Here is a 25,125-nt window from a genome sequence, read left to right as displayed (position 1 = left end):
GATGCAACCCTTTTCTAACGTTGTAGCGAGAGCGCGCAGCGATATATCGCGCCCCAAGTGTTATGCGACGCGTATCAGTTTCAGAAAAGTCTTTATTGCGAGCAGCGTAACCCCAGGAGACTGCCTGTCCAAATCAAGGCGATGCAACCCTTTTCTAACGTTGTAGCGAGAGCGCGCAGCGATATATCGCGCCGCAAGTGTTATGCGACGCGTGTAAGTTTCAGAAAAGTCTTTATTGCGAGCAGCGTAATCGTCAGGAGACTGCCTGTGCAAATCAAGGCGATGCAACCCTTTTCTAACGTTGTAGCGAGAGCGCGCAGCGATATATCGCGCCCCAAGTGTTATGCGACGCGTGTCAGTTTCAGAAAAGTCTTTATTGCGAGCAGCGTAATTGTCAGGAGACTAGTGCAAGGAAAGGCGATGCAACCCTTTTCTAACGTTGTAGCGAAAGCGCGCAGCGATATAGCGCGCCCCAAGTGTAATGCGACGCGTGTCAGTTTCAGAAAAGTCTTTATTGCGAGCAGCGTAATCCCCAGGAGACTGCCTGTCCAAATCAAGGCGATGCAACCCTTTTCTAACGTTGTAGCGAGAGCGCGCAGCGATATATCGTGCCCCAAGTGTTATGCGACGCGTGTCAGTTTCAGAAAAGTCTTTATTGCGAGCAGCGTAATCCCCAGGAGACTGCCTGTGCAAATCATGGCGATGCAAACCTATTCTAACGTTGTAGTGAGAGCGCGCAGCGATATATCGCGCCCCCAGTGTTTTGCGATGCGTGTCAGTTTCAGAAAAGTCTTTATTGCGAGCAGCGTAATCGTCAGGAGACTGCCTGTGCAAATCAAGGCGATGCAACCCTTTTCTAACGTTGTAGCGAGAGCGCGCAGCGATATATCGCGCCCCAAGTGTTATGCGACGCGTGTCAGTTTCAGAAAAGTCTTTATTCCGAGCAGCGTAATCCCCAGGAGACTGCGTGTGCAAATCAAGGCGATGCAATCCTTTTCTAACGTTGTAGCGAAAGCGCGCAGCGATATAGCGCGCCCCAAGTGTAATGCGACGCGTGTCAGTTTCAGAAAAGTCTTTATTGCGAGCAGCGTAATCCCCAGGAGACTGCCTGTCCAAATCAAGGCGATGCAACCCTTTTCTAACGTTGTAGCGAGAGCGCGCAGCGATATATCGTGCCCCAAGTGTTATGCGACGCGTGTCAGTTTCAGAAAAGTCTTTATTGCGAGCAGCGTAATCCCCAGGAGACTGCCTGTGCAAATCATGGCGATGCAAATCTATTCTAACGTTGTAGTGAGAGCGCGCAGCGATATATCGCGCCCCCAGTGTTTTGCGATGCGTGTCAGTTTCAGAAAAGTCTTTATTGCGAGCAGCGTAATCGTCAGGAGACTATTCTTGTGCAAAGAAAGGCGATGCAACCATTTTCTAACGTTGTAGCGAGAGTGCGCAGCGATATTGCGCGCCCCAAGTGTAATGCGACGCGTGTCAGTTTCAGAAAAGTCCTTATTGAGAGCAGCGTAATCCCCAGGAGACTGCCTGTCCAAGTCAAGGCGATGCAACCCTTTTCTAACGTTGTAGCGAGAGCGCGCAGCGATATATCGCGCCCCAAGTGTTATGCGACGCGTATAAGTTTCAGAAAAGTCTTTATTGCGAGCAGCGTAACCCCAGGAGACTGCCTGTCCAAATCAAGGCGATGCAACCCTTTTGTAACGTTGTAGCGAGAGCGCGCAGCGATATATCGCGCCCCAAGTGTTATGCGACGCGTGTCAGTTTCAGAAAAGTCTTTATTGCGAGCAGCGTAATCCCCAGGAGACTGCCTGTGCAAATCAAGGCGATGCAACCCTTTTCTAACGTTGTAGCGAGAGCGCCCAGCGATATAGCGCGCCCCAAGTGTAATGCGACGCGTGTCAGTTTCAGAAAAGTCTTTATTGCGAGCAGCGTAATCCCCAGGAGACTGCGTGTGCAAATCAAGGCGATGCGATCCTTTTCTAACGTTGTAGCGAGAGAGCGCAACGATATATCGCGCCCCAAGTGTCATGCGACGCGTGTCAGTTTCAGAAAAATCTTTATTGCGAGCAGCGTAATCCCCAGGAGACTGCGTGTGCAAATCAAGGCGATGCAATCCTTTTCTAACGTTGTAGCGAGAGCGCGCAGCGATATAGCGCGCCCCAAGTGTAATGCGACGCGTGTCAGTTTCAGAAAAGTCTTTATTGCGAGCAGCGTAATCCCCAGGAGACTGCGTGTGCAAATCAAGGCGATGCAACCCTTTTCTAACGTTGTAGCGAGAGCGCGCAGCGATATATCGTGCACCAAGAGTTATGCGACGCGTGTCAGTTTCAGAAAAGTCTTTATTGCGAGCAGCGTAAGCCCCAGGAGACTGCGTGTGCAAATCAATGCGATGCAATCCTTTCTAACGTTGTAGCGAAAGCGCGCAGCGATATAGCGCGCCCCAAGTGTAATGTGACGCGTGTCAGTTTCAGAAAAGTCTTTATTGCGAGCAGCGTAATCCCCAGGAGACTGCCTGTCCAAATCAAGGTGATGCAACCCTTTTCTAACTTTGTAGCGAGAGCGCGCAGCGATATATCGCGCCCCAAGTGTTATGCGACGCGTGTCAGTTTCAGAAAAGTCTTTATTGCGAGCAGCGTAATCCCCAGGAGACTGCCTGTGCAAATCAAGGCGATGCAACCCTTTTCTAACGTTGTAGCGAGAGCGCGCAGCGATATATCGCGCCCCCAGTGTTATGCGATGCGTGTCAGTTTCAGAAAAGTCTTTATTGCGAGCAGCGTAATCGTCAGGAGACTATTCTTGTGCAAAGAAAGGCGATGCAACCATTTTCTAACGTTGTAGCGAGGGCGCGCAGCGATATAGCGCGCCCCAAGTGTAATGCGACGCGTGTCAGTTTCAGAAAAGTCTTTATTGCGAGCTGCGTTGTCGTCAGGAGACTGCCTGTGCAAATCAAGGCGATGCAACCCTTTTCTAACGTTGTAGCGAGAGCGCGCAGCGATATATCGCGCCCCAAGTGTTATGCGACGCGTGTCAGTTTCAGAAAAGTCTTTATTGCGAGCAGCGTAATCCCCAGGAGACTGCCTGTGCAAATCAAGGCGATGCAACCCTTTTCTAACGTTGTAGTGAGAGCGCGCAGCGATATATCGCGCCCCAAGTGTTATGCGACGCGTGTCAGTTTCAGAAAAGTCTTTATTGCGAGCAGCGTAATCGTCAGGAGACTATTCTTGTGCAAAGAAAGGCGATGCAACCATTTTCTAACGTTGTAGCGAGAGCGCGCAGCGATATATCGCGCCCCAAGTGTTATGCGACGCGTGTAAGTTTCAGAAAAGTCTTTATTGCGAGCAGCGTAATCGTCAGGAGACTGCCTGTGCAAATCAAGGCGATGCAACCCTTTTCTAACGTTGTAGCAAGAGCGCGCAGCGATATATCACGCCCCAAGTGTTATGCGCCGCGTGTCAGTTCCAGAAAAGTCTTTATTGCGGGAAGCGTAATCGTCACGAGACTATACTTGTGCAAAGAAAGGCGATGCAACCCTTTTCTAACGTTGTAGCGAGAGCGCGCAGCGATATATCGCGCCCCAAGTGTTATGCGATGCGTGCCAGATTCAGAAAAGTCTTTATTGCGAGCAGCGTAATCGTCAGGAGACTATATTGGTGCAAAGAAATGTGATGCAACCCTTTTCTAACCTTGTAGCGAGAGCGCGCAGCGATATAGCGCGCCCCAAGTGTTATGCGACGCGTGTCAGTTTCAGAAAAGTCTTTATTCCGAGCAGCGTAATCCCCAGGAGACTGCGTGTGCAAATCAAGGCGATGCAATCCTTTTCTAACGTTGTAGCGACAGCGCGCAGCGATATAGCGCGCCCCAAGTGTAATGCGACGCGTGTCAGTTTCAGAAAAGTCTTTATTGCGAGCAGCGTAATCGTCAGGAGACTATTCTTGTGCAAAGAAAGGCGATGCAACCATTTTCTAACGTTGTAGCGAGAGCGCGCAGCGATATTGCGCGCCCCAAGTGTAATGCGACGCGTGTCAGTTTCAGAAAAGTCCTTATTGAGAGCAGCGTAATCCCCAGGAGACTGCCTGTCCAAATCAAGGCGATGCAACCCTTTTCTAACGTTGTAGCGAGAGCGCGCAGCGATATATCGCGCCCCAAGTGTTATGCGACGCGTAGAAGTTTCAGAAAAGTCTTTATTGCGAGCAGCGTAACCCCAGGAGACTGCCTGTCCAAATCAAGGCGATGCAACCCTTTTCTAACGTTGTAGCGAGAGAGCGCAGCGATATATCGCGCCCCAAGTGTTATGCGACGCGTGTCAGTTTCAGAAAAGTCTTTATTGCGAGCAGCGTAATCCCCAGGAGACTGCCTGTGCAAATCAAGGCGATGCAACCCTTTTCTAACGTTGTAGCGAGAGCGCCCAGCGATATAGCGCGCCCCAAGTGTAATGCGACACGTGTCCGTTTCAGAAAAGTCTTTATTGCGAGCAGCGTAATTGTCAGGAGACTAGTGCAAGGTAAGGCGATGCAACCCTTTTCTAACGTTGTAGCGGGAGCGCGCAACGATATAGCGCGCCCCAAGTGTAATGCGACGCGTATAAGTTTCAGAAAAGTCTTTATTGTGAGCAGCGTAACCCCAGGAGACTGCCTGTCCAAATGAAGGCGATGCAACCCTTTTCTAAAGTTGTAGCGAGAGCGCGCAGCGATATATCGCGCCCCAAGTGTTATGCGACGCGTGTCAGTTTCAGAAAAGTCTTTATTGCGAGCAGCGTAATCCCCAGGAGACTGCCTGTGCAAATCAAGGCGATGCAACCCTTTTCTAACGTTGTAGCGAGAGCGCCCAGCGATATAGCGCGCCCCAAGTGTAATGCGACGCGTGTCAGTTTCAGAAAAGTCTTTATTGCGAGCAGCGTAATTGTCAGGAGACTAGTGCAAGGAAAGGCGATGCAACCCTTTTCTAACGTTGTAGCGGGAGCGCGCAACGATATAGCGCGCCCCAAGTGTAATGCGACGCGTGTCAGTTTCAGAAAAGTCTTTATTGCGAGCAGCGTAATCCCCAGGAGACTGCGTGTGCAAATCAAGGCGATGCAACCCTTTTCTAACGTTGTAGCGAGAGCGCGCAGCGATATATCGTGCACCAAGAGTTATGCGACGCGTGTCAGTTTCAGAAAAGTCTTTATTGCGAGCAGCGTAAGCCCCAGGAGACTGCGTGTGCAAATCAATGCGATGCAATCCTTTTCTAACGTTGTAGCGAAAGCGCGCAGCGATATAGCGCGCCCCAAGTGTAATGCGACGCGTGTCAGTTTCAGAAAAGTCTTTATTGCGAGCAGCGTAATCCCCAGGAGACTGCCTGTCCAAATCAAGGTGATGCAACCCTTTTCTAACGTTGTAGCGAGAGCGCGCAGCGATATATCGCGCCCCAAGTGTTATGCGACGCGTGTCAGTTTCAGAAAAGTCTTTATTGCGAGCAGCGTAATCCCCAGGAGATTGCCTGTGCAAATCAAGGCGATGCAACCCTTTTCTAACGTTGTAGCGAGAGCGCGCAGCGATATATCGCGCCCCCAGTGTTATGCGATGCGTGTCAGTTTCAGAAAAGTCTTTATTGCGAGCAGCGTAATCGTCAGGAGACTATTCTTGTGCAAAGAAAGGCGATGCAACCATTTTCTAACGTTGTAGCGAGGGCGCGCAGCGATATAGCGCGCCCCAAGTGTAATGCGACGCGTGTCAGTTTCAGAAAAGTCTTTATTGCGAGCAGCGTAATCCCCAGGAGACTGCCTGTCCAAATCAAGGCGATGCAACCCTTTTCTAACGTTGTAGCGAGAGCGTGCAGCGATATATCGTGCCCCAAGTGTTATGCGACGCGTGTCAGTTTCAGAAAAGTCTTTATTGCGAGCAGCGTAATCCCCAGGAGACGGCCTGTCCAAATCAAGGCGATGCAACCCTTTTCTAACGTTGTAGCGAGGGCGCGCAGCGATATAGCGCGCCCCAAGTGTAATGCGACGCGTGTCAGTTTCAGAAAAGTCTTTATTGCGAGCAGCGTAATCCCCAGGAGACTGCCTGTCCAAATCAAGGCGATGCAACCCTTTTCTAACGTTGTAGTGAGAGCGCGCAGCGATATATCGCGCCCCCAGTGTTATGCGATGCGTGTCAGTTTCAGAAAAGTCTTAATTGCGAGCAGCGTAATCGTCAGGAGACTATTCTTGTGCAAAGAAAGGCGATGCAACCATTTTCTAACGTTGTAGCGAGAGCGCGCAGCGATATTGCGTGCCCCAAGTGTAATGCGACGCGTGTCAGTTTCAGAAAAATCCTTATTGAGAGCAGCGTAATCCCCAGGAGACTGCCTGTCCAAGTCAAGGCGATGCAACCCTTTTCTAACGTTGTAGCGAGAGCGCGCAGCGATATATCGCGCCCCAAGTGTTATGCGACGCGTATAAGTTTCAGAAAAGTCTTTATTGCGAGCAGCGTAACCCCAGGAGACTGCCTGTCCAAATCAAGGCGATGCAACCCTTTTCTAACGTTGTAGCGAGAGCGCGCAGCGATATATCGCGCCCCCAGTGTTTTGCGATGCGTGTCAGTTTCAGAAAAGTCTTTATTGCGAGCAGCGTAATCGTCAGGAGACTATTCTTGTGCAAAGAAAGGCGATGCAACCATTTTCTAACGTTGTAGCGAGAGCGCGCAGCGATATATCGCGCCCCAAGTGTTATGCGACGCGTGTAAGTTTCAGAAAAGTCTTTATTGCGAGCAGCGTAATCGTCAGGAGACTGCCTGTGCAAATCAAGGCGATGCAACCCTTTTCTAACGTTGTAGCGAGAGCGCGCAGCGATATATCGCGCCCCAAGTGTTATGCGACGCGTGTCAGTTTCAGAAAAGTCTTTATTGCGAGCAGCGTAATTGTCAGGAGACTAGTGCAAGGAAAGGCGATGCAACCCTTTTCTAACGTTGTAGCAAGAGCGCGCAGCGATATATCGCGCCCCAAGTGTTATGCGATGCGTGCCAGATTCTGAAAAGTCTTTATTGCGAGCAGCGTAATCGTCAGGAGACTATATTGGTGCAAAGAAATGTGATGCAACCCTTTTCTAACCTTGTAGCGAGAGCGCGCAGCGATATATCGCGCACCAAGTGTAATGCGACGCGTGTCAGTTTCAGAAAAGTCTTTATTGCGCGCAGCGTAATCCCCAGGAGACTGCCTGTGCAAATCAAGGCGATGCAACCCTTTTCTAACGTTGTAGCGAGAGCGCGCAGCGATATAGCGCGCCCCAAGTGTAATGCGACGCGTGTCAGTTTCAGAAAAGTCTTTATTGCGAGCAGCGTAATCGTCAGGAGACTATTCTTGTGCAAAGAAAGGCGATGCAACCATTTTCTAACGTTGTAGCGAGAGCGCGCAGCGATATATCGCGCCCCAAGTGTTATGCGACGCGTGTCAGTTTCAGAAAAGTCTTTATTGCGAGCAGCGTAATCCCCAGGAGACTGCCTGTCCAAATCAAGGTGATGCAACCCTTTTCTAACGTTGTAGCGAGAGCGCGCAGCGATATATCGCGCCCCAAGTGTTATGCGACGCGTGTCAGTTTCAGAAAAGTCTTTATTGCGAGCAGCGTAATCCCCAGGAGACTGCCTGTGCAAATCAAGGCGATGCAACCCTTTTCTAACGTTGTAGCGAGAGCGCGCAGCGATATATCGCGCCCCCAGTGTTATGTGATGCGTGTCAGTTTCAGAAAAGTCTTTATTGCGAGCAGCGTAATCGTCAGGAGACTATTCTTGTGCAAAGAAAGGCGATGCAACCATTTTCTAACGTTGTAGCGAGGGCGCGCAGCGATATAGCGCGCCCCAAGTGTAATGCGACGCGTGTCAGTTTCAGAAAAGTCTTTATTGCGCGCAGCGTAATCCCCAGGAGACTGCCTGTGCAAATCAAGGCGATGCAACCCTTTTCTAACGTTGTAGCGAGAGCGCGCAGCGATATAGCGCGCCCCAAGTGTAATGCGACGCGTGTCAGTTTCAGAAAAGTCTTTATTGCGAGCAGCGTAATCGTCAGGAGACTATTCTTGTGCAAAGAAAGGCGATGCAACCATTTTCTAACGTTGTAGCGAGAGCGCGCAGCGATATATCGCGCCCCAAGTGTTATGCGACGCGTGTCAGTTTCAGAAAAGTCTTTATTCCGAGCAGCGTAATCGTCAGGAGACTGCGTGTGCAAATCAAGGCGATGCAATCCTTTTCTAACGTTGTAGCGACAGCGCGCAGCGATATAGCGCGCCCCAAGTGTAATGCGACGCGTGTCAGTTTCAGAAAAGTCTTTATTGCTAGCAGCGTAATCGTCAGGAGACTATTCTTGTGCAAAGAAAGGCGATGCAACCCTTTTCTAACGTTGTAGCGAGAGCGCGCAGCGATATATCGCGCCCCAAGTGTTATGCGACGCGTGTCAGTTTCAGAAAAGTCTTTATTCCGAGCAGCGTAATCGTCAGGAGACTGCGTGTGCAAATCAAGGCGATGCAATCCTTTTCTAACGTTGTAGCGACAGCGCGCAGCGATATAGCGCGCCCCAAGTGTAATGCGACGCGTGTCAGTTTCAGAAAAGTCTTTATTCCGAGCAGCGTAATCGTCAGGAGACTGCCTGTGCAAATCAAGGCGATGCAACCCTTTTCTAACGTTGTAGCGAGAGCGCGCAGCGATATAGCGCGCCCCAAGTGTTATGCGACGCGTGTCAGTTTCAGAAAAGTCTTTATTCCGAGCAGCGTAATCGTCAGGAGACTGCCTGTGCAAATCAAGGCGATGCAACCCTTTTCTAACGTTGTAGCGAGAGCGCGCAGCGATATAGCGCGCCCCAAGTGTAATGCGACGCGTGTCAGTTTCAGAAAAGTCTTTATTGCGAGCAGCGTAATCGTCAGGAGACTATTCTTGTGCAAAGAAAGGCGATGCAACCCTTTTCTAACGTTGTAGCGACAGCGCGCAGCGATATAGCGCGCCCCAAGTGTTATGCGACGCGTGTCAGTTTCAGAAAAGTCTTTATTCCGAGCAGCGTAATCGTCAGGAGACTGCGTGTGCAAATCAAGGCGATGCAATCCTTTTCTAACGTTGTAGCGACAGCGCGCAGCGATATAGCGCGCCCCAAGTGTAATGCGACGCGTGTCAGTTTCAGAAAAGTCTTTATTGCGAGCAGCGTAATCGTCAGGAGACTATTCTTGTGCAAAGAAAGGCGATGTAACCATTTTCTAACGTTGTAGCGACAGCGCGCAGCGATATAGCGCGCCCCAAGTGTAATGCGACGCGTGTCAGTTTCAGAAAAGTCTTTATTGCGAGCAGCGTAATCGTCAGGAGACTATTCTTGTGCAAAGAAAGGCGATGCAACCATTTTCTAACGTTGTAGCGACAGCGCGCAGCGATATAGCGCGCCCCAAGTGTAATGCGACGCGTGTCAGTTTCAGAAAAGTCTTTATTGCGAGCAGCGTAATCGTCAGGAGACTATTCTTGTGCAAATCAAGGCGATGCAATCCTTTTCTAACGTTGTAGCGACAGCGCGCAGCGATATATCGCGCCCCAAGTGTTATACGACGCGTGTCAGTTTCAGAAAAGTCTTTATTGCGAGCAGCGTAATCGTCAGGAGACTATTCTTGTGCAAAGAAAGGCGATGCAACCATTTTCTAACGTTGTAGCGACAGCGCGCAGCGATATAGCGCGCCCCAAGTGTAATGCGACGCGTGTCAGTTTCAGAAAAGTCTTTATTGCGAGCAGCGTAATCGTCAGGAGACTATTCTTGTGCAAATCAAGGCGATGCAATCCTTTTCTAACGTTGTAGCGACAGCGCGCAGCGATATAGCGCGCCCCAAGTGTTATACGACGCGTGTCAGTCTCAGAAAAGTCTTTATTGCGAGCAGCGTAATCGTCAGGAGACTATTCTTGTGCAAATCAAGGCGATGCAATCCTTTTCTAACGTTGTAGCGACAGCGCGCAGCGATATAGCGCGCCCCAAGTGTTATACGACGCGTGTCAGTCTCAGAAAAGTCTTTATTGCGAGCAGCGTAATCGTCAGGAGACTATTCTTGTGCAAATCAAGGCGATGCAATCCTTTTCTAACGTTGTAGCGACAGCGCGCAGCGATATAGCGCGCCCCAAGTGTTATACGACGCGTGTCAGTCTCAGAAAAGTCTTTATTGCGAGCAGCGTAATCGTCAGGAGACTATTCTTGTGCAAATCAAGGCGATGCAATCCTTTTCTAACGTTGTAGCGACAGCGCGCAGCGATATAGCGCGCCCCAAGTGTTATACGACGCGTGTCAGTCTCAGAAAAGTCTTTATTGCGAGCAGCGTAATCGTCAGGAGACTATTCTTGTGCAAATCAAGGCGATGCAATCCTTTTCTAACGTTGTAGCGACAGCGCGCAGCGATATAGCGCGCCCCAAGTGTTATACGACGCGTGTCAGTTTCAGAAAAGTCTTTATTGCGAGCAGCGTAATCGTCAGGAGACTATTCTTGTGCAAATCAAGGCGATGCAATCCTTTTCTAACGTTGTAGCGACAGCGCGCAGCGATATAGCGCGCCCCAAGTGTTATACGACGCGTGTCAGTCTCAGAAAAGTCTTTATTGCGAGCAGCGTAATCGTCAGGAGACTATTCTTGTGCAAAGAAAGGCGATGTAACCATTTTCTAACGTTGTAGCGACAGCGCGCAGCGATATAGCGCGCCCCAAGTGTAATGCGACGCGTGTCAGTTTCAGAAAAGTCTTTATTGCGAGCAGCGTAATCGTCAGGAGACTATTCTTGTGCAAAGAAAGGCGATGCAACCATTTTCTAACGTTGTAGCGACAGCGCGCAGCGATATAGCGCGCCCCAAGTGTAATGCGACGCGTGTCAGTTTCAGAAAAGTCTTTATTGCGAGCAGCGTAATCGTCAGGAGACTATTCTTGTGCAAATCAAGGCGATGCAATCCTTTTCTAACGTTGTAGCGACAGCGCGCAGCGATATATCGCGCCCCAAGTGTTATACGACGCGTGTCAGTCTCAGAAAAGTCTTTATTGCGAGCAGCGTAATCGTCAGGAGACTATTCTTGTGCAAAGAAAGGCGATGCAACCATTTTCTAACGTTGTAGCGACAGCGCGCAGCGATATAGCGCGCCCCAAGTGTAATGCGACGCGTGTCAGTTTCAGAAAAGTCTTTATTGCGAGCAGCGTAATCGTCAGGAGACTATTCTTGTGCAAAGAAAGGCGATGCAACCATTTTCTAACGTTGTAGCGAGAGCGCGCAGCGATATAGCGCGCCCCAAGTGTAATGCGACACGTGTCAGTTTCAGAAAAGTCTTTATTGCGAGCAGCGTAATCGTCAGGAGACTATTCTTGTGCAAAGAAAGGCGATGCAACCATTTTCTAACGTTGTAGCGAGAGCGCGCAGCGATATAGCGCGCCCCAAGTGTTATACGACGCGTGTCAGTCTCAGAAAAGTCTTTATTCCGAGCAGCGTAATCGTCAGGAGACTGCGTGTGCAAATCAAGGCGATGCAATCCTTTTCTAACGTTGTAGCGACAGTGCGCAGCGATATAGCGCGCCCCAAGTGTAATGCGACGCGTGTCAGTTTCAGAAAAGTCTTTATTGCGAGCAGCGTAATCGTCAGGAGACTATTCTTGTGCAAAGAAAGGCGATGCAACCATTTTCTAACGTTGTAGCGAGAGCGCGCAGCGATATAGCGCGCCCCAAGTGTAATCCGACGCGTGTCAGTTTCAGAAAAGTCTTTATTGCGAGCAGCGTAATCGTCAGGAGACTATTCTTGTGCAAAGAAAGGCGATGCAACCATTTTCTAACGTTGTAGCGAGAGCGCGCAGCGATATAGCGCGCCCCAAGTGTTATACGACGCGTGTCAGTCTCAGAAAAGTCTTTATTCCGAGCAGCGTAATCGTCAGGAGACTGCGTGTGCAAATCAAGGCGATGCAATCCTTTTCTAACGTTGTAGCGACAGCGCGCAGCGATATAGCGCGCCCCAAGTGTAATGCGACGCGTGTCAGTTTCAGAAAAGTCTTTATTGCGAGCAGCGTAATCGTCAGGAGACTATTCTTGTGCAAAGAAAGGCGATGCAACCATTTTCTAACGTTGTAGCGACAGTGCGCAGCGATATATCGCGCCCCAAGTGTTATACGACGCGTGTCAGTTTCAGAAAAGTCTTTATTGCGAGCAGCGTAATCGTCAGGAGACTATTCTTGTGCAAAGAAAGGCGATGCAACCCTTTTCTAACGTTGTAGCGACAGCGCGCAGCGATATAGCGCGCCCCAAGTGTAATGCGACGCGTGTCAGTTTCAGAAAAGTCTTTATTGCGAGCAGCGTAATCGTCAGGAGACTATTCCCTTGCAAATCAAGGCGATGCAATCCTTTTCTAACGTTGTAGCGACAGCGCGCAGCGATATATCGCGCCCCAAGTGTTATACGACGCGTGTCAGTCTCAGAAAAGTCTTTATTCCGAGCAGCGTAATCGTCAGGAGACTATTCTTGTGCAAAGAAAGGCGATGCAACCATTTTCTAACGTTGTAGCGAGAGCGCGCAGCGATATAGCGCGCCCCAAGTGTAATGCGACGCGTGTCAGTTTCAGAAAAGTCTTTATTGCGAGCAGCGTAATCGTCAGGAGACTATTCCCTTGCAAATCAAGGCGATGCAATCCTTTTCTAACGTTGTAGCGACAGCGCGCAGCGATATATCGCGCCCCAAGTGTTATACGACGCGTGTCAGTTTCAGAAAAGTCTTTATTGCGAGCAGCGTAATCGTCAGGAGACTATTCTTGTGCAAATCAAGGCGATGCAATCCTTTTCTAATGTTGTAGCGACAGCGCGCAGCGATATAGCGCGCCCCAAGTGTTATACGACGCGTGTCAGTCTCAGAAAAGTTTTTATTCCGAGCAGCGTAATTGTCAGGAGACTATTCTTGTGCAAAGAAAGGCGATGCAATCCTTTTCTAACGTTGTAGCGACAGCGCGCAGCGATATAGCGCGCCCCAAGTGTTATACGACGCGTGTCAGTTTCAGAAAAGTCTTTATTGCGAGCAGCGTAATCGTCAGGAGACTATTCTTGTGCAAATCAAGGCGATGCAATCCTTTTCTAACGTTGTAGCGACAGCGCGCAGCGATATAGCGCGCCCCAAGTGTTATACGACGCGTGTCAGTTTCAGAAAAGTCTTTATTGCGAGCAGCGTAATCGTCAGGAGACTATTCTTGTGCAAAGAAAGGCGATGCAACCATTTTCTAACGTTGTAGCGAGAGCGCGCAGCGATATAGCGCGCCCCAAGTGTTATACGACGCGTGTCAGTCTCAGAAAAGTCTTTATTCCGAGCAGCGTAATCGTCAGGAGACTATTCTTGTGCAAAGAAAGGCGATGCAACCATTTTCTAACGTTGTAGCGAGAGCGCGCAGCGATATAGCGCGCCCCAAGTGTTATACGACGCGTGTCAGTCTCAGAAAAGTCTTTATTCCGAGCAGCGTAATCGTCAGGAGACTATTCTTGTGCAAAGAAAGGCGATGCAACCATTTTCTAACGTTGTAGCGAGAGCGCGCAGCGATATAGCGCGCCCCAAGTGTTATACGACGCGTGTCAGTCTCAGAAAAGTCTTTATTCCGAGCAGCGTAATCGTCAGGAGACTGCGTGTGCAAATCAAGGCGATGCAACCATTTTCTAACGTTGTAGCGAGAGCGCGCAGCGATATAGCGCGCCCCAAGTGTTATACGACGCGTGTCAGTCTCAGAAAAGTCTTTATTCCGAGCAGCGTAATCGTCAGGAGACTATTCTTGTGCAAAGAAAGGCGATGCAACCATTTTCTAACGTTGTAGCGAGAGCGCGCAGCGATATAGCGCGCCCCAAGTGTTATACGACGCGTGTCAGTTTCAGAAAAGTCTTTATTCCGAGCAGCGTAATCCCCAGGAGACTGCGTGTGCAAATCAAGGTGATGCAACCCTTTTCTAACGTTGTAGCGAGAGCGCGCAGCGATATAGCGCGCCCCAAGTGTTATACGACGCGTGTCAGTCTCAGAAAAGTCTTTATTCCGAGCAGCGTAATCGTCAGGAGACTATTCTTGTGCAAAGAAAGGCGATGCAACCATTTTCTAACGTTGTAGCGAGAGCGCGCAGCGATATAGCGCGCCCCAAGTGTTATACGACGCGTGTCAGTCTCAGAAAAGTCTTTATTCCGAGCAGCGTAATCGTCAGGAGACTGCGTGTGCAAATCAAGGCGATGCAATCCTTTTCTAACGTTGTAGCGACAGCGCGCAGCGATATAGCGCGCCCCAAGTGTTATACGACGCGTGTCAGTCTCAGAAAAGTCTTTATTCCGAGCAGCGTAATCGTCAGGAGACTATTCTTGTGCAAAGAAAGGCGATGCAACCATTTTCTAACGTTGTAGCGACAGCGCGCAGCGATATAGCGCGCCCCAAGTGTTATACGACGCGTGTCAGTTTCAGAAAAGTCTTTATTCCGAGCAGCGTAATCCCCAGGAGACTGCGTGTGCAAATCAAGGTGATGCAACCCTTTTCTAACGTTGTAGCGAGAGCGCGCAGCGATATAGCGCGCCCCAAGTGTTATACGACGCGTGTCAGTCTCAGAAAAGTCTTTATTCCGAGCAGCGTAATCGTCAGGAGACTATTCTTGTGCAAAGAAAGGCGATGCAACCATTTTCTAACGTTGTAGCGAGAGCGCGCAGCGATATAGCGCGCCCCAAGTGTTATACGACGCGTGTCAGTCTCAGAAAAGTCTTTATTCCGAGCAGCGTAATCGTCAGGAGACTATTCTTGTGCAAAGAAAGGCGATGCAACCATTTTCTAACGTTGTAGCGAGAGCGCGCAGCGATATAGCGCGCCCCAAGTGTTATACGACGCGTGTCAGTTTCAGAAAAGTCTTTATTCCGAGCAGCGTAATCCCCAGGAGACTGCGTGTGCAAATCAAGGTGATGCAACCCTTTTCTAACGTTGTAGCGAGAGCGCGCAGCGATATAGCGCGCCCCAAGTGTTATACGACGCGTGTCAGTCTCAGAAAAGTCTTTATTCCGAGCAGCGTAATCGTCAGGAGACTATTCTTGTGCAAAGAAAGGCGATGCAATCCTTTTCTAACGTTGTAGCGACAGCGCGCAGCGATATAGCGCGCCCCAAGTGTTATACGACGCGTGTCAGTCTCAGAAAAGTCTTTATTCCGAGCAGCGTAATCGTCAGGAGACTATTCTTGTGCAAAGAAAGGCGATGCAACCATTTTCTAACGTTGTAGCGAGAGCGCGCAGCGATATAGCGCGCCCCAAGTGTTATACGACGCGTGTCAGTCTCAGAAAAGTCTTTATTCCGAGCAGCGTAATCGTCAGGAGACTATTCTTGTGCAAAGAAAGGCGATGCAACCATTTTCTAACGTTGTAGCGAGAGCGCGCAGCGATATAGCGCGCCCCAAGTGTTATACGACGCGTGTCAGTTTCAGAAAAGTCTTTATTCCGAGCAGCGTAATCCCCAGGAGACTGCGTGTGCAAATCAAGGTGATGCAACCCTTTTCTAACGTTGTAGCGAGAGCGCGCAGCGATATAGCGCGCCCCAAGTGTTATACGACGCGTGTCAGTCTCAGAAAAGTCTTTATTCCGAGCAGCGTAATCGTCAGGAGACTATTCTTGTGCAAAGAAAGGCGATGCAACCATTTTCTAACGTTGTAGCGACAGCGCGCAGCGATATAGCGCGCCCCAAGTGTTATACGACGCGTGTCAGTCTCAGAAAAGTCTTTATTCCGAGCAGCGTAATCGTCAGGAGACTATTCTTGTGCAAAGAAAGGCGATGCAACCATTTTCTAACGTTGTAGCGACAGCGCGCAGCGATATAGCGCGCCCCAAGTGTTATACGACGCGTGTCAGTTTCAGAAAAGTCTTTATTCCGAGCAGCGTAATCGTCAGGAGACTATTCTTGTGCAAAGAAAGGCGATGCAACCATTTTCTAACGTTGTAGCGACAGCGCGCAGCGATATAGCGCGCCCCAAGTGTTATACGACGCGTGTCAGTTTCAGAAAAGTCTTTATTCCGAGCAGCGTAATCGTCAGGAGACTATTCTTGTGCAAAGAAAGGCGATGCAACCATTTTCTAACGTTGTAGCGACAGCGCGCAGCGATATAGCGCGCCCCAAGTGTTATACGACGCGTGTCAGTCTCAGAAAAGTCTTTATTCCGAGCAGCGTAATCGTCAGGAGACTATTCTTGTGCAAAGAAAGGCGATGCAACCATTTTCTAACGTTGTAGCGAGAGCGCGCAGCGATATAGCGCGCCCCAAGTGTTATACGACGCGTGTCAGTTTCAGAAAAGTCTTTATTCCGAGCAGCGTAATCGTCAGGAGACTATTCTTGTGCAAAGAAAGGCGATGCAACCATTTTCTAACGTTGTAGCGACAGCGCGCAGCGATATAGCGCGCCCCAAGTGTTATACGACGCGTGTCAGTTTCAGAAAAGTCTTTATTCCGAGCAGCGTAATCGTCAGGAGACTATTCTTGTGCAAAGAAAGGCGATGCAACCATTTTCTAACGTTGTAGCGACAGCGCGCAGCGATATAGCGCGCCCCAAGTGTTATACGACGCGTGTCAGTCTCAGAAAAGTCTTTATTCCGAGCAGCGTAATCGTCAGGAGACTATTCTTGTGCAAAGAAAGGCGATGCAACCCTTTTCTAACGTTGTAGCGAGAGCGCGCAGCGATATAGCGCGCCCCAAGTGTTATACGACGCGTGTCAGTTTCAGAAAAGTCTTTATTCCGAGCAGCGTAATCGTCAGGAGACTATTCTTGTGCAAAGAAAGGCGATGCAACCATTTTCTAACGTTGTAGCGAGAGCGCGCAGCGATATATCGCGCCCCAAGTGTTATACGACGCGTGTCAGTTTCAGAAAAGTCTTTATTCCGAGCAGCGTAATCGTCAGGAGACTATTCTTGTGCAAAGAAAGGCGATGCAACCATTTTCTAACGTTGTAGCGACAGCGCGCAGCGATATAGCGCGCCCCAAGTGTTATACGACGCGTGTCAGTTTCAGAAAAGTCTTTATTCCGAGCAGCGTAATCGTCAGGAGACTATTCTTGTGCAAAGAAAGGCGATGCAACCATTTTCTAACGTTGTAGCGACAGCGCGCAGCGATATAGCGCGCCCCAAGTGTTATACGACGCGTGTCAGTCTCAGAAAAGTCTTTATTCCGAGCAGCGTAATCGTCAGGAGACTATTCTTGTGCAAAGAAAGGCGATGCAACCCTTTTCTAACGTTGTAGCGACAGCGCGCAGCGATATAGCGCGCCCCAAGTGTTATACGACGCGTGTCAGTCTCAGAAAAGTCTTTATTCCGAGCAGCGTAATCGGCAGGAGACTATTCTTGTGCAAAGAAAGGCGATGCAACCATTTTCTAACGTTGTAGCGACAGCGCGCAGCGATATAGCGCGCCCCAAGTGTTATACGACGCGTGTCAGTCTCAGAAAAGTCTTTATTCCGAGCAGCGTAATCGTCAGGAGACTATTCTTGTGCAAAGAAAGGTGATGCAACCCTTTTCTAACGTTGTAGCGACAGCGCGCAGCGATATAGCGCGCCCCAAGTGTTATACGACGCGTGTCAGTCTCAGAAAAGTCTTTATTCCGAGCAGCGTAATCGGCAGGAGACTATTCTTGTGCAAAGAAAGGTGATGCAACCCTTTTCTAACGTTGTAGCGACAGCGCGCAGCGATATAGCGCGCCCCAAGTGTTATACGACGCGTGTCAGTCTCAGAAAAGTCTTTATTCCGAGCAGCGTAATCGTCAGGAGACTATTCTTGTGCAAAGAAAGGTGATGCAACCCTTTTCTAACGTTGTAGCGACAGCGCGCAGCGATATAGCGCGCCCCAAGTGTTATACGACGCGTGTCAGTCTCAGAAAAGTCTTTATTGCGAGCAGCGTAATTGTCAGGAGACTAGTGCAAGGAAAGGCGATGCAACCCTTTTCTAACGTTGTAGCGACAGCGCGCAGCGATATAGCGCGCCCCAAGTGTAATGCGACGCGTGTCAGTTTCAGAAAAGTCTTTATTGCGAGCAGCGTAATTGTCAGGAGACTAGTGCAAGGAAAGGCGATGCAACCCTTTTCTAACGTTGTAGCGACAGCGCGCAGCGATATATCGCGCCCCAAGTGTTATACGACGCGTGTCAGTTTCAGAAAAGTCTTTATTCCGAGCAGCGTAATCGTCAGGAGACTGCGTGTGCAAATCAAGGCGATGCAATCCTTTTCTAACGTTGTAGCGACAGCGCGCAGCGATATATCGCGCCCCAAGTGTTATACGACGCGTGTCAGTTTCAGAAAAGTCTTTATTCCGAGCAGCGTAATCGTCAGGAGACTGCGTGTGCAAATCAAGGTGATGCAACCCTTTTCTAACGTTGTAGCGACAGCGCGCAGCGATATATCGCGCCCCAAGTGTTATACGACGCGTGTCAGTCTCAGAAAAGTCTTTATTGCGAGCAGCGTAATTGTCAGGAGACTAGTGCAAGGAAAGGCGATGCAACCCTTTTCTAACGTTGTAGCGACAGCGCGCAGCGATATAGCGCGCCCCAAGTGTAATTCGACGCGTGTCAGTTTCAGAAAAGTCTTTATTGCGAGCAGCGTAATCGTCAGGAGACTATTCTTGTGCAAAGAAAGGCGATGCAACCATTTTCTAACGTTGTAGCGAGAGCGCGCAGCGATATATCGCGCCCCAAGTGTTATGCGACGCGTGTCAGTTTCAGAAAAGTCTTTATTCCGAGCAGCGTAATCGTCAGGAGACTGCGTGTGCAAATCAAGGCGATGCAACCCTTTTCTAACGTTGTAGCGACAGCGCGCAGCGATATATCGCGCCCCAAGTGTTATACGACGCGTGTCAGTCTCAGAAAAGTCTTTATTGCGAGCAGCGTAATCCCCAGGAGACTGCGTGTGCAAATCAAGGTGATGCAACCCTTTTCTAACGTTGTAGCGACAGCGCGCAGCGATATATCGCGCCCCAAGTGTTATACGACGCGTGTCAGTTTCAGAAAAGTCTTTATTCCGAGCAGCGTAATCGTCAGGAGACTGCGTGTGCAAATCAAGGCGATGCAACCCTTTTCTAACGTTGTAGCGACAGCGCGCAGCGATATATCGCGCCCCAAGTGTTATACGACGCGTGTCAGTCTCAGAAAAGTCTTTATTGCGAGCAGCGTAATCCCCAGGAGACTGCGTGTGCAAATCAAGGTGATGCAACCCTTTTCTAACGTTGTAGCGACAGCGCGCAGCGATATATCGCGCCCCAAGTGTTATACGACGCGTGTCAGTTTCAGAAAAGTCTTTATTCCGAGCAGCGTAATCCCCAGGAGACTGCGTGTGCAAATCAAGGTGATGCAACCCTTTTCTAACGTTGTAGCGAGAGCGCGCAGCGATATATCGCGCCCCAAGTGTTATGCGACGCGTGTCAGTTTCAGAAAAGTCTTTATTCCGAGCAGCGTAATCCCCAGGAGACTGCGTGTGCAAATCAAGGTGATGCAACCCTTTTCTAACGTTGTAGCGAGAGCGCGCAGCGATATATCGCGCCCCAAGTGTTATACGACGCGTGTCAGTTTCAGAAAAGTCTTTATTCCGAGCAGCGTAATCGTCAGGAGACTGCGTGTGCAAATCAAGGCGATGCAACCCTTTTCTAACGTTGTAGCGGGAGCGCGCAACGATATAGCGCGCCCCAAGTGTAATGCGACGCGTGTCAGTTTCAGAAAAGTCTTTATTGCGAGCAGCGTAATCCCCAGGAGACTGCGTGTGCAAATCAAGGCGATGCAACCCTTTTCTAACGTTGTAGCGAGAGCGCGCAGCGATATATCGTGCACCAAGAGTTATGCGACGCGTGTCAGTTTCAGAAAAGTCTTTATTGCGAGCAGCGTAAGCCCCAGCAGACTACGTGTGCAAATCAATGCGATGCAATCCTTTTCTAACGTTGTAGCGAAAGCGCGCAGCGATATAGCGCGCCCCAAGTGTAATGCGACGCGTGTCAGTTTCAGAAAAGTCTTTATTGCGAGCAGCGTAATCCCCAGGAGACTGCCTGTCCAAATCAAGGTGATGCAACCCTTTTCTAACGTTGTAGCGAGAGCGCGCAGCGATATATCGCGCCCCAAGTGTTATGCGACGCGTGTCAGTTTCAGAAAAGTCTTTATTGCGAGCAGCGTAATCCCCAGGAGACTGCGTGTGCAAATCAAGGCGATGCAACCCTTTTCTAACGTTGTAGCGAGAGCGCGCAGCGATATATCGTGCACCAAGAGTTATGCGACGCGTGTCAGTTTCAGAAAAGTCTTTATTGCGAGCAGCGTAAGCCCCAGCAGACTACGTGTGCAAATCAATGCGATGCAATCCTTTTCTAACGTTGTAGCGAAAGCGCGCAGCGATATAGCGCGCCCCAAGTGTAATGCGACGCGTGTCAGTTTCAGAAAAGTCTTTATTGCGAGCAGCGTAATCCCCAGGAGACTGCCTGTCCAAATCAAGGTGATGCAACCCTTTTCTAACGTTGTAGCGAGAGCGCGCAGCGATATATCGCGCCCCAAGTGTTATGCGACGCGTGTCAGTTTCAGAAAAGTCTTTATTGCGAGCAGCGTAATCCCCAGGAGACTGCCTGTGCAAATCAAGGCGATGCAACCCTTTTCTAACGTTGTAGCGAGAGCGCGCAGCGATATATCGCGCACCCAGTGTTATGCGATGCGTGTCAGTTTCAGAAAAGTCTTTATTGCGAGCAGCGTAATCGTCAGGAGACTATTCTTGTGCAAAGAAAGGCGATGCAACCATTTTCTAACGTTATAGCGAGAGCGCGCAGCGATATTGCGCGCCCCAAGTGTAATGCGACGCGTGTCAGTTTCAGAAAAGTCCTTATTTAGAGCAGCGTAATCCCCAGGAGACTGCCTGTCCAAGTCAAGGCGATGCAACCCTTTTCTAACGTTGTAGCGAGAGCGCGCAGCGATATATCGCGCCCCAAGTGTTATGCGACGCGTATAAGTTTCAGAAAAGTCTTTATTGCGAGCAGCGTAACCCCAGGAGACTGCCTGTCCAAATCAAGGCGATGCAACCCTTTTCTAACGTTGTAGCGAGAGCGCGCAGCGATATATCACGCCCCAAGTGTTATGCGACGCGTGTCAGTTTCAGAAAAGTCTTTATTGCGAGCAGCGTAATTGTCAGGAGACTAGTGGAAGGAAAGGCGATGCAACCCTTTTCTAACGTTGTAGCGAGAGCGCGCAACGATATATCGCGCCCCAAGTGTCATGCGACGCGTGTCAGTTTCAGAAAAGTCTTTATTGCGAGCTGCGTTATCGTCAGGAGACTGCCTGTGCAAATCGAGGCGATGCAACCCTTTTCTAACGTTGTAGCGAGAGCGCGCAGCGATATATCGCGCCCCAGTGTTTTGCGATGCGTGTCAGTTTAAGAAAAGTCTTTATTGCGAGCAGCGTAATCGTCAGGAGACTATTCTTGTGCAAAGAAAGGCGATGCAACCATTTTCTAACGTTGTAGCGAGAGCGCGCAGCGATATATCGCGCCCCAAGTGTTATGCGACGCGTGTAAGTTTCAGAAAAGTCTTTATTGCAAGCAGCGTAATCGTCAGGAGACTGCCTGTGCAAATCAAGGCGATGCAACCCTTTTCTAACGTTGTAGCGAGAGCGCGCAGCGATATATCGCGCCCCAAGTGTTATGCGACGCGTGTCAGTTTCAGAAAAGTCTTTATTGCGAGCAGCGTAACCCCAGGAGACTGCCTGTCCAAATCAAGGCGATGCAACCCTTTTCTAACGTTGTAGCGAGAGCGCGCAGCGATATATCACGCCCCAAGTGTTATGCGACGCGTGTCAGTTTCAGAAAAGTCTTTATTGCGAGCAGCGTAATTGTCAGGAGACTAGTGGAAGGAAAGGCGATGCAACCCTTTTCTAACGTTGTAGCGAGAGCGCGCAACGATATATCGCGCCCCAAGTGTCATGCGACGCGTGTCAGTTTCAGAAAAGTCTTTATTGCGAGCTGCGTTATCGTCAGGAGACTGCCTGTGCAAATCGAGGCGATGCAACCCTTTTCTAACGTTGTAGCGAGAGCGCGCAGCGATATATCGCGCCCCAAGTGTTATGCGACGCGTGTAAGTTTCAGAAAAGTCTTTATTGCGAGCAGCGTAATCGTCAGGAGACTGCCTGTGCAAATCAAGGCGATGCAACCCTTTTCTAACGTTGTAGCGAGAGCGCGCAGCGATATATCGCGCCCCAAGTGTTATGCGACGCGTGTCAGTTTCAGAAAAGTCTTTATTGCGAGCAGCGTAATTGTCAGGAGACTAGTGCAAGGAAAGGCGATGCAACCCTTTTCTAACGTTGTAGCAAGAGCGCGCAGCGATATATCGCGCCCCAAGTGTTATGCGCCGCGTGTCAGTTCCAGAAAAGTCTTTATTGCGAGAAGCGTAATCGTCACGAGACTATACTTGTGCAAAGAAAGGCGATGCAACCATTTTCTAACGTTGTAGCGAGAGCGCGCAGCGATATATCGCGCCCCAAGTGTTATGCGACGCGTGTAAGTTTCAGAAAAGTCTTTATTGCGAGCAGCGTAATCGTCAGGAGACTGCCTGTGCAAATCAAGGCGATGCAACCCTTTTCTAACGTTGTAGCGAGAGCGCGCAGCGATATATCGCGCCCCAAGTGTTATGCGACGCGTGTCAGTTTCAGAAAAGTCTTTATTGCGAGCAGCGTAATTGTCAGGAGACTAGTGCAAGGAAAGGCGATGCAACCCTTTTCTAACGTTGTAGCAAGAGCGCGCAGCGATATATCGCGCCCCAAGTGTTATGCGCCGCGTGTCAGTTCCAGAAAAGTCTTTATTGCGAGAAGCGTAATCGTCAGGAGACTGCCTGTGCAAATCAAGGCGATGCAACCCTTTTCTAACGTTGTAGCGAGAGCGCGCAGCGATATATCGCGCCCCAAGTGTTATGCGACGCGTGTCAGTTTCAGAAAAGTCTTTATTGCGAGCAGCGTAACCCCAGGAGACTGCCTGTCCAAATCAAGGCGATGCAACCCTTTTCTAACGTTGTAGCGAGAGCGCGCAGCGATATATCACGCCCCAAGTGTTATGCGACGCGTGTCAGTTTCAGAAAAGTCTTTATTGCGAGCAGCGTAATTGTCAGGAGACTAGTGGAAGGAAAGGCGATGCAACCCTTTTCTAACGTTGTAGCGAGAGCGCGCAACGATATATCGCGCCCCAAGTGTCATGCGACGCGTGTCAGTTTCAGAAAAGTCTTTATTGCGAGCTGCGTTATCGTCAGGAGACTGCCTGTGCAAATCGAGGCGATGCAACCCTTTTCTAACGTTGTAGCGAGAGCGCGCAGCGATATATCGCGCCCCAAGTGTTATGCGACGCGTGTAAGTTTCAGAAAAGTCTTTATTGCGAGCAGCGTAATCGTCAGGAGACTGCCTGTGCAAATCAAGGCGATGCAACCCTTTTCTAACGTTGTAGCGAGAGCGCGCAGCGATATATCGCGCCCCAAGTGTTATGCGACGCGTGTCAGTTTCAGAAAAGTCTTTATTGCGAGCAGCGTAATTGTCAGGAGACTAGTGCAAGGAAAGGCGATGCAACCCTTTTCTAACGTTGTAGCAAGAGCGCGCAGCGATATATCGCGCCCCAAGTGTTATGCGCCGCGTGTCAGTTCCAGAAAAGTCTTTATTGCGAGAAGCGTAATCGTCACGAGACTATACTTGTGCAAAGAAAGGCGATGCAACCATTTTCTAACGTTGTAGCGAGAGCGCGCAGCGATATATCGCGCCCCAAGTGTTATGCGACGCGTGTAAGTTTCAGAAAAGTCTTTATTGCGAGCAGCGTAATCGTCAGGAGACTGCCTGTGCAAATCAAGGCGATGCAACCCTTTTCTAACGTTGTAGCGAGAGCGCGCAGCGATATATCGCGCCCCAAGTGTTATGCGACGCGTGTCAGTTTCAGAAAAGTCTTTATTGCGAGCAGCGTAATTGTCAGGAGACTAGTGCAAGGAAAGGCGATGCAACCCTTTTCTAACGTTGTAGCAAGAGCGCGCAGCGATATATCGCGCCCCAAGTGTTATGCGCCGCGTGTCAGTTCCAGAAAAGTCTTTATTGCGAGAAGCGTAATCGTCACGAGACTATACTTGTGCAAAGAAAGGCGATGCAACCCTTTTCTAACGTTGTAGCGAGAGCGCGCAGCGATATATCGCGCACCCAGTGTTATGCGATGCGTGTCAGTTTCAGAAAAGTCTTTATTGCGAGCAGCGTAATCGTCAGGAGACTATTCTTGTGCAAAGAAAGGCGATGCAACCATTTTCTAACGTTATAGCGAGAGCGCGCAGCGATATTGCGCGCCCCAAGTGTAATGCGACGCGTGTCAGTTTCAGAAAAGTCCTTATTTAGAGCAGCGTAATCCCCAGGAGACTGCCTGTCCAAGTCAAGGCGATGCAACCCTTTTCTAACGTTGTAGCGAGAGCGCGCAGCGATATATCGCGCCCCAAGTGTTATGCGACGCGTATAAGTTTCAGAAAAGTCTTTATTGCGAGCAGCGTAACCCCAGGAGACTGCCTGTCCAAATCAAGGCGATGCAACCCTTTTCTAACGTTGTAGCGAGAGCGCGCAGCGATATATCACGCCCCAAGTGTTATGCGACGCGTGTCAGTTTCAGAAAAGTCTTTATTGCGAGCAGCGTAATTGTCAGGAGACTAGTGGAAGGAAAGGCGATGCAACCCTTTTCTAACGTTGTAGCGAGAGCGCGCAACGATATATCGCGCCCCAAGTGTCATGCGACGCGTGTCAGTTTCAGAAAAGTCTTTATTGCGAGCTGCGTTATCGTCAGGAGACTGCCTGTGCAAATCGAGGCGATGCAACCCTTTTCTAACGTTGTAGCGAGAGCGCGCAGCGATATATCGCGCCCCAGTGTTTTGCGATGCGTGTCAGTTTAAGAAAAGTCTTTATTGCGAGCAGCGTAATCGTCAGGAGACTATTCTTGTGCAAAGAAAGGCGATGCAACCATTTTCTAACGTTGTAGCGAGAGCGCGCAGCGATATATCGCGCCCCAAGTGTTATGCGACGCGTGTAAGTTTCAGAAAAGTCTTTATTGCAAGCAGCGTAATCGTCAGGAGACTGCCTGTGCAAATCAAGGCGATGCAACCCTTTTCTAACGTTGTAGCGAGAGCGCGCAGCGATATATCGCGCCCCAAGTGTTATGCGACGCGT

Source organism: Dermacentor andersoni, chromosome 5 (genome assembly GCF_023375885.2).
Source record: "Dermacentor andersoni chromosome 5, qqDerAnde1_hic_scaffold, whole genome shotgun sequence".
Lineage (NCBI taxonomy): Eukaryota > Metazoa > Arthropoda > Arachnida > Ixodida > Ixodidae > Dermacentor > Dermacentor andersoni.
This window is presented reverse-complemented; position numbering follows the sequence as displayed.